Source organism: Pogona vitticeps, chromosome 4, assembly GCF_051106095.1.
Source record: "Pogona vitticeps strain Pit_001003342236 chromosome 4, PviZW2.1, whole genome shotgun sequence".
Lineage (NCBI taxonomy): Eukaryota > Metazoa > Chordata > Lepidosauria > Squamata > Agamidae > Pogona > Pogona vitticeps.
This window is the reverse complement of record NC_135786.1, coordinates 122,001,147-122,011,208: the sequence shown is the minus strand read 5'-3', so window position 1 is coordinate 122,011,208 and position 10,062 is coordinate 122,001,147. Positions and strand designations below refer to the sequence as shown.

At 40.7% G+C, this 10,062-nt stretch overlaps 1 protein-coding gene across 2 annotated transcripts in view; it reads left to right on the top strand.

The window, feature by feature from the left end:
* The first annotated feature begins 1,994 nt into the window (after positions 1 to 1,994).
* TNN (tenascin N) overlaps positions 1,995 to 10,062 on the top strand; it is a 96,780-nt gene continuing 88,712 nt past the window's right edge. For both annotated transcript variants that reach the window (XM_072998224.2, XM_072998226.2), the window contains exon 1: positions 1,995 to 2,083. The gene's annotated coding sequence lies outside the window, so the exon portion shown is untranslated. The remainder of the gene's footprint in view (positions 2,084 to 10,062) is intronic.

Below are 10,062 nucleotides of genomic sequence, written 5' to 3'. Positions count from 1 at the left end.
TTTGGCCACCCTGGCTGGACTGACAAAAGCTGCATTCCAATCTATCTAAAACAATGGCTTCCAACCTTGGACCCTATATGTTCTTCGACTAAAACTCCCAGAAGCCTTCACCACTGGCTATGCTGGCCAGGATTTCTGAGAGTTGCCATCCCAGAACATCCGGTTGGAGATCACTGATCTAGAGGAACCTTGGGTGAGGAAGGTAGTCACAAGCACTCTCAGGGAGATGTGGGCTCCAATGGGCTCAAAGGTGGCTTTGGGGAACATCAAATGGGGCACAGGCTCAGATAGGTCTGGCTCAGATAACTGCTGATCTTGACAGATGTGGCACAGATGTGGCCAACCTAGCAACCTACATGCAAAGGAAAGCACAAATCAGCTAGAAGATACCACTAGTCTTGATTTTGGTGGAAGGGTTGTCTTTGCTGACTGCATCCCTTCTCAAGCCAAAAAGAATGTAATGTAACTGACAGGAATATGTGGCTGTGTGGCATGTTTGTGCCCTCACTTCATGTTGATCAACAACTTCACCCTTTCTTTTACAACTTTGTCCTATACCCTACCTTACTCTTCCTTTGCTCACTTTGCATTTTATTAATCACACACTCCAACACTCTTGGGCCGCGACCACTGTACCTTCCCTGCATCAGCCCACTGTCCCAGCTAGTTTTGGTGCTGTCCACACAAGTCTGCCAAACATATTTCATGCCTCTTGCTAGCATTGTCCTTTTTTTATCTCTGTACCAGAGTAACTAGGCTGTATCTAATGCCTAGATGATTTCAGCATTAGGAATGCCCCCCTTTTGCCCTATTTTTGTACTCAGGAAAATATTTTGAGATTTCAAAACTTTCACACAATCTCTTTGGTTGGTCTAACAAAACTAGTACTAAAGACAGATGGTGGAATTTGTTTTATGGCTGAAATGCTTTTTTATCCTAGGACATAACAAGAGATTTAAATACCATCCTTTACTCAGCACTTCTAAGATATTGCTTTAAACAAGTAAAGAGGTTGGCCATATGGACTATTTTTCTTTTATTAAAGATTAGTAGATGATGATGATGATAAGCGTGTCCTGTGCCATCAAGTAAAAACGGACTTGTAGTGACCCTAAAACAGGTTTCCCGGTCAGTGGCATATTTAAGGAGTGTTTTTACCAGAGCCACTCTCCTAGTGATTTTCCATGGCTGAGCGGGGATTTGAACCCTGTTCTCTAGTCCGTCACTCTATCTACTATACCACACTGAGAATCCCAAAAATAATAACAGGGCAATTTGAAAGAATATCTTAATAATGTGGTATTTACATGCTATTCGTGAAATACATAACAACAATGCTAATACGTTTTTCTTTCTTTTTTAAAAAAGTAAGAACTAATACTAACACATCAGTTTTTAAAAACTGGCAAAATCTCTGGGACCTACATGTGCAGCAGAATTAACTGGGAATTAAGCCGTATGATAAAATCATGATATGGCAAGATAAATTACACCACTTCAGTTTGGAGGCAGGGGGATAATAGTTTTTAATGCTGGTATTTTAAAACATATCAGTGATTTTTGTGAATTGTATAGCCTTCACTTTTATTCTCAGGATGGGTAAAATTCCAATATCTCCACTATCTGTCCTTGCAACCATTCTTTGAGGTACCTTGCTAGACTCTGCATTTTATAAGTTAGGTAAAAGGATATTTTCCTGCCCAAGGCTTCCTGAAAAACCACTCAGCTGAGGTGAGAAGCTAGGTCTCCTCCAAGGTCAAATTCAGCCAACTTTGCCAACATACATTTAGTTCTCAGCTGGAATTCAGATCTGCATGATGGAACCCAATTTCTCCAGCTCAATGACACACAACTATGAAATTCTTTTTCCACCCCTCAAACCACATCCATCCATCTAGGAGGGGGGAAAATACAACCTTCAGAAGGGAACCACCCAAATGTCTCTATTGGTTCTTTCCTCTGGTTGCAAACAAATTTAAACACCCCTGAGGAGAGGAGAGGCACTCGGTGGCCTTTTGCTTCCTTCTCCCTTTCAGCAGGTGCTGAGCAGGCGAGAGGGCTACTGCTGTTGCTCATCTCCAAGGTAAGAAAGATTTTTATCAGCAAAAAAGGGCCAAAGCAGATGAGTCTCTGAGTTGCAAATCTCTTTAGAAAGGCAGAGAAGGCTGTAATAGGAATGGGAGGGGGCTATCTAACTCTTTCTCCCCCCTCCACTTGCTGCTACAACTCACACTACAAGCTGCTTTCACAGCTTTTGGGTAAGGGATACAGAATGGCCACACCTTTTTATTTCACAGGGGAGAAAAGTATCTTGGAAAGGTGTCTTCAGGTAGTTTCATGAGACCCAGGAACCTGTATTTTTCACCCAGGGCAGTGGGCACAGATCTGAATTGTAACCAGCCATTATGTTTTCAGAAACTACCAACAGCCTCCAGGTCTGTGTCCCAGTATGGATGGCCACATAAAACCTCGTACTTGCCTGCTTGCTTGCCTGCCTGCCTGCAGTCAGTCTGCACACTCTCTCATGGGACTAGCAGCTTGTCTATATAGTGTGAAAGAAATGGCCTGGATAAGGCTAAATAAGGTTGCAAGGATGTCTGGTATGCCATTTGGTGCCACCCTCGCATCCAAATAGCATATAGACCTCAAGTAACCCTATTTGGTCTGCAATCTTTGTCAATATCTTGAAGTAAGTAATTTGTCAATATCCTGAAGTGGCTATCTTATTAAATCACTTCTGAATGTTGACAAATTAGAGGAAAGCTTTCTTTTGATCTGTCTCCAGTAATTGCATATGCTGGAAATAAACAAAAACAAAACGATCCTACCTGCACCAAAAAGGTAGAAGCTCCTGACAGGGGCTCAGAGAGGTGTGGATAGGACCTCTCTGAGGACAGGCCGCTTCGCTCCAGGAAGGTCACTGTCTGTTCACCAGCTTTAGGAGCAAACCAGCCTGTTCCTGTAGTGCACCAAAACAGCAGGCTAAATGCCTAGGTAGTCAGCCTCTAAGATTAAGTGGAGACCTTGTGGCTGCAACATCTGATCTAATTTTGGGGTTCTTTTACTTCTTCACTGTCCCCTTTTTTAAAATACCAGTTAGCTCTAAAGAGTTCTGGAGAACTTGAAAGCTGCACATCTTTGTGCCACTTATGCTGGTCCTAAGAAAGATATTGATCTACCATGGACTGTAATACTATCTGCATGAAATGTTTCTACATTCCACCCAACTAGTATGGAATGTTACACGTTTGTCTTGTTGAATAAAAAAATGGCATGTTTGAGGAAAGGGTAGGACTGGACAGCAAGCTTCCTAAATACAAATGTATGTGTTCATGTTGTTATTGTACAAAAAGAAATGCTTGAAGTTGGTCAAAATTGTTGGACTGTAGACTTTAAGTCATTATTATATTTTAATTAAGAATTTAAGTATTTCCAAATTGTAACTCTTCTGCATTTTCTCTCAAAACCCTGACTATTTTAATTGTATTGGTAGCTGTCTTAGCCACTTTAGTTCAGGCTACAGTACACTAATGGCTTCCATATAACCTAAAGGCTCATGTTGTAGGAGTCAGAATAAGTATATGCATTATTCTGTGTGTACAGCATTCAGAAGTAAGCCTGTTGAAGTACAATGCCTAGGGTTCTACCCTTAACTATGAACCTTTTTTTTTAAAAAAAAAAACTCTTTTAAATTTCAAGTTTACCATGAACTCAAAACAATTTGTCCTGCTTCTCCATGGTCTGCTCTATTTACATTCCAGTTGTTTCCTGTTCAATAGCCAAAATTTCCAGAGCTGAGTAGATGATTCTGACTTGGCATATTTTAAAATTGTTTTCACCTCTTTCTATAACCATGTTTTACTAGATAGTTTTGAGGGAAAGTTAAGTACATAATGAACCAAACCAATTATTTTAAAAGGCTAACATAGATGGACGTATCTTCTTTGCATCATTCATTGCATTTGTCTGACATGCTCTGCTATTAGGTAACATACAGTTTATAATGGTTTGTTTGTTTGTTTGTTTGTTTGTTTGTTCAATAGGTGGCTTTTCTCTGATAATTGCAATGCCCTAGGCTAAACTGGTGTGATCATGTAGGAGTGACTAAAGAAAAAAAGAGCCGTTATTGCTCCAATTCACTGTTTTGTTGATTTTAGAAAAGTGGTCGGAGGGGAAAGCAAATTTGGGTTAGGAAAGGCTGAGTTGAAGACCCACTGTCCATACTTAATGGGCCTGATCAGGATCAGAGCTTCACATGCTTACCTCAATGAAAAAACAAAGTTGCGTCTGGCTTTGCACAGCATGTCGTTTAAACTCCACCATCCCAATTTGAATTACATTGCTTGTTGCTTCCCACTGGCAAACACCTAGACTGGTTCAGTGGAGTGTCTGTTTTTGCTTCGTTTAAAGACTTCAGAAAAACCCATCCCTCCATTCACTGCCTCAGACTACAGTCTTCTCATTTCCCTCTTGCATCTCAGCTTTCTTTAAAAATGGCAGAGTATTCCAGAGCATGAGCAGGGCTATCCTTCTGCTGCCCTCGCCTAGACAAAAGATCCTGGCTTTTTAAAATTTGACCCTGAGCACCACCTTGTAAATTAAACCAGATTCTCTGACATCTGGAAAAGTGAAAGAAGGAAACCAGCTTCTTTCCCCAGAAGAAGCATCTCATGCTCACACTCTACAAACAACCTTTCCTTCTGTCATTAGATTCTGGATGCAGTCACAGATTGTGCAGAGTTCAGGAAGTTATGGAAGAATATTTAGCCACAGATACAGTTCCAAGACAGCTGGCTGGCCAGCTTAGTGAGTTAGATATATGGTTGCAGAGCCGGAGGTTAGGCATTTGATTCCCCACTGTGCCTCTACAGAAAAGAGAGAGCCCATGTAACCTTGGGCAAGCAGTAGTGTCCGAGGTTGCACCCAGAAGAAAAGGGGTGGTAAACCACTTCTGCGCAATTGCTGCCTAGAAAACGCTGGAAAGAGTCAGCATAAGTTAGAATTAATTGATGGGATGTAATTATTATTACAATTCAAAAACAAAAAGTAACTAATTAATCATAATAGTTGCATCTTTTAAAGTAACTATGCGCTTTTCTGTTTCTTAGAAGTAAAGTATATATTAGTGGCATGCTCACTAAATGGGTGGGGTATACATCTAAAAATACATTTTACAGATGGGGACCTTTGCGCAAGTTCACAGAGACTTGTCCTATCACAGAGTTATTCCTATTGCCAGTGAATAATTAAGACACATGCAGACTTGAATGATTCAAATTAAGCCCCAGAATGTCCCAGAGCTTCTTCAGATATGGTGACATTCTGCACGAGTCAGCCAATGGGTGGCTGGAGAAGAAAGAAGCACAAGCAAGGTGTTGATTCCATTAAGAATGGGAGGGAAACATCTTTGCTGCTGAACTTACAGAACCCAGAAAATATGTGGGGAAATAAGCTCTTCATTTACAAGCTGACCACTGCTGACATGATTTTAGATTTATATTCAACCTATATTTGGAAATTGCTTTTTTTTTTTTTTTTTTTTTTTTTTTTTTGCTATCATGATTTCCTTCTAGTAGCAGTTTCCATAATTCTGCTTCACCCCAGTTAGGGTGGATATATACCTCCCTTTAAGGAGGACAATCCTCCATTTTTAAGAGTTGTCTTCCTCTTTGGTGACATGTAAATAGCCACCCTACTCCCCACTACATACATAGTAGGAGGATTTGATTGGTAAATGTATCTAATCAATCCTCTCGCATTTGTAAATAAAATTGTCTGGAGAGGGGAGCCATTTTGTAAGAAAAGATGCAATCCACGCACTCAGATATAACCACTGAATCAAACCATTGATTATTTAAGTTATTCTATTGTTAACTTCCTTGGAAGACAAAAAAATATTTGAGAGATAGTCTGCCTTATGTGCTAAAACAACCGGATGCTTTACATATTATGCAACATGATGTGAGGGAGGTGCACACATATCCACCATATGCTTCTTTCATGCAGCAACATATTTTGAGTTGGGTTGGTCCTCAACATAACAGCTACTAGGCTTTCTCCTGAAAATCTGTGGATTTGTTGCAGAATTTTAATTTTGTATTAGAACTGCACAAGCTGTATAGTGGTGAAGTCTTTGTTTGTTTGTTTGTTCAGTCGTTTAGTCGTGTCCGACTCTTCGTGACCCCATGGACCAGAGCACGCCAGGCCCTCCTATCTTCCACCGCCTCCCGGAGTTGTGTCAAATTCATGTCGGTTGCTTCGATGACACTGTCCAACCATCTCATCCTCGGTCGTCCCCTTCTCCTCTTGCCTTCACACTTTCCCAGCATCAAAGTCTTTTCCAAGGAGTCTTCTCTTCTCATGAGATGGCCAAAGTACTGGAGCCTCAGCTTCAGGATCTGTCCTTCCAATGAGCACTCAGAGTTGATTTCCTTTAGAATTGATAGGTTTGTTCTCCTTGCAGTCCAGGGGACTCTCAAGAGCCTCCTCCAGCACCACAATTCAAAGGCATCAATTCTTCGGCGGTCTGCTTTCTTTATGGTCCAGCTCTCACTTCCATACATCACGACAGGAAAAACCATAGCTTTGACTATTCAGACTTTTGTTGGCAAGGTGATGTCTCTGCTTTTTAAGATGCTGTCAAGGTTTGTCATTGCTTTCCTCCCAAGAAGCAGGCGTCTTTTAATTTCGGGGCTGCTGTCTCCATCTGCAGTGATCATGGAGCCCAAGAAAGTAAAATCTGTCACTGCCTCCATAGTGGTGAAGTCTTTGGACTAGATTATGTGGGTGGATTTGATTGAGGGCTCATCTACACTGGCCCTTTTGGAGAAGACTGGTGTGGTCTAAATAAGGTCACTTGAGGTCAGGTGAGGGTGCAATATGCCATTTGGTGTGATCCACGTATTGAAGTGACATATGGACTTCAAGCAACCCTATTTAATTTGGCTCTTACCACAGTCAATTTTCAATATTGTGAAGCCACTTCAGGATATTGGCAAATTGGACACCTCCCCTCCTCTTCAACAGAGGGGCAGGGGAAATGAAATTATTATTATCACTTTTTACTTTGGTGGACCATTGCTGATGTGCATCATGAGATTAAATTTAATTTTTTTCTTTGCCTTGCCTGAAGTGCCAGTCAACAAATTGCCTGTAGCCGAAACCATGGTTTGCTTCTTGGTCTATTCTTGGACTACATGTGCTTGAAACAAACCAGAGTGAGCTTTCTTGCACCAAAAGAGTAGAAGCCCTCAAAGGGGGTTCACAAAAGTGCAAGTAGGGGTGATCTGGGGACAGACTGGTTCATCCAAGCAATTACATTGACTGGTCCCCAGAAAAAAAAAGAACAAACCAACTCATCCAATCAAATGTGTCCTTAATTGCTAGACAATGTGGCTCAGGGATTAGAGTTTTTTTTTTCAAAAGCCTCACCCTCTGTCTTGACATGAAGCTGGACTTCCTGACCCAGAGGGCCAGGCAGAATGATATAATTAGCAGTAAAGCTTTAAGAAGTCCTTTAACCATCTCAGCTGGAAGCAAAGAAGAGCCAAATCCACTCTGTAAAATGTCACAGGAAATCTGGTACCTAAAAATGTTCAAAGGTGATTTCTATTCTTTCTATTCCGTTACAAAATGCCATAATATCCATATAATTCTAGTCACACACAGTACTTAATTTATAATGATAACAATAGTACAGTTTCACTAGGGACTATCTCTTGCTGTGTTAACTTGCCCAGCCAATCTATTTCATCATGCCAGAATGATTTCGACTTTGGACAGGAGATCCACATATATTCCAATGCTCCTTTTCCACCACAATTTCTCCAACACATGTCTGGTGTCTCCTTATCAATTTTTACTATATTAAGCTTAAAATCAGAGGTTGTCAATCCCCAGTACCTGGCCTGGTGTTGGTCCGTGGCCTGAGCTGGACCAGGCTGTTAAGAAAGACCTCCCACCCCTCCCCGCACACACTCCCCTCTCCACAGCTGCTTTGAACACATGCATGCGTGGCAGCGCCGGCATGAGCGCTCCCCTACCCCTTTGTGCATGCACAGGGGGCACCTGTGTGCTCCCCCACCCTTTCATACATGCACCCAAGTGCCTGAGTGCCCACGCGAAGGGGTGGGCGGGCATGTAGGCGGGCGGGCAGGCACCCCTGTGCATGCGCGAAGGGGTGGGGGAGTGCTCACGCCGGCGCTGACGGGTGGGCAGGCACTCCCCCACTGCTTCGTGCATGCGCCCAAGAGAGCGCTGCACCTTTGCACACCTGCAGGGGGCCCCACCTTTCTCAGAGACTCAGACGGTTCGCGGTCCCTAAAAGGTTGGGAACTGGTGCTTTAAAGGACGCAAATGCGATCTATGAGCTGATTTTTATACAAGTTCTCTAGACTTGGACTATACCAATTCATGAGGTTGCATAGTCCATATTTTTCTCCAAGTTTCTTCTAATATATGAATACTTAGGTTCATTTCCAAAACTAACTTAACTCCCCTATAATTACCACACACACTCCTCATTAACAATATTTTTTATAGATTACTGAAATTAATCCTATTTTCAATTAAAATAATCTTCCATACAATATTTATCTAATATTGTTAAGCACTAATATTATGGGATCTGAGGTATTATACATCTCAGTTGCAAAAAAAAAAAAATTTAATTAATTGGAGCCGATTAGTTTTCATTTGAGTAGTTTTTTTCTTTTAACTATCCAAGTGAAACTGGTTTTCCCCTTATAAATAAATCCCTAATCCTATACAGTTAAATTTCTTTCCAGTGTTTAAACTGTGCATCTCTATCTTGAATTTTAAAATTAGGATGTTCCAAAACTGGGCATAAGGGAGATATAGGAGGAGCAAAGATGTTTATATATTTATCTCATACATGAAAGGGTTCTGTATTTTAACCCTATTTGTTGGCAATTTTGACATGTAGCAGTTAACCACAAACACACACACATACACACACACAACACACACACACACCCAGCTCCCTCCTTTTGAGTCCATTTGGGAGTCTTATTCATTTGTAGAAACTGAACAGTTTTCTGCTATAAAACTTTCCAATTGGGGGGGGCACAATTTAATTTTTTTTAAATATCTGGTTGTAAATGTGTATTTTGGAACAAAACTTTTTTTAATATATGAACTTTTATTATTATAAGTCTACATAATAAAGATAAATTTAAGTTAGCCTATTTCTTGATTTCCCCCATATAGAAATAAACACATTCTTATAATTAATTTTATATGTTAATTGATTTATACTTTTTATTAGGCAGATTTCTAGATATTTAAATCCAAAATAACAAAGGTGTAGGTTAGAAATTGCCTTAATTTCTTTTTGTTTTATTAAAGGGATATTTATACATTCTTTTGATTTCTGGTAAAGCAAAAAGCAAAGTGTGCTGCTTATATACTTAAAGCCTTCTCTGGGCAGTTTACAAGTTAATTAATTATGCAGGCTACACATCCCGCCCCCCCCAGCGAGCTGGATGCTCATTTTACTGACATCAGAAGGATGGAAGGCCGAGTCAACCTTGAGCTGGCTACCTGGGATTGAACCCCGGGTCATGTAATTAATTGTTAATCCAATGTGGCAGTTAAGTTTTTCCAATATTTGTTTTAATAGAGTCTATATTTTTGATGGATTCTTTAGAAATAAAAGTGCATAAATTAATTTTATGCTGTCTATTTTTTTTACCTTTATGCTAGAAATGGGCACAAATTGAAAAATGGTGATTCATCACGATTCATAATTCACCAAGGCTGACAAATCACGAATAAACATTTTTTCATTTTTACTTTAAAATGCTATAAAATGGCACCCCAGGTACCTAGAGACACCAAAACCACAGGGAGCCTTCCTCCCCCTTCTCTCTCTAAGTCCTGGAAGTTTGGGTTTCAGACATCTGAGTGATACACTCACAAAGTGGGTCCCCATAGGAAAAAGTCTCCAGGCATCTAGAGAATCTCCCAACTCTCTACAAGTCCTCCAAGTTTGGGTTCTGAACATCTGAGTTATACTCCCACTAAGTGAGTCCCTCCCCCCGG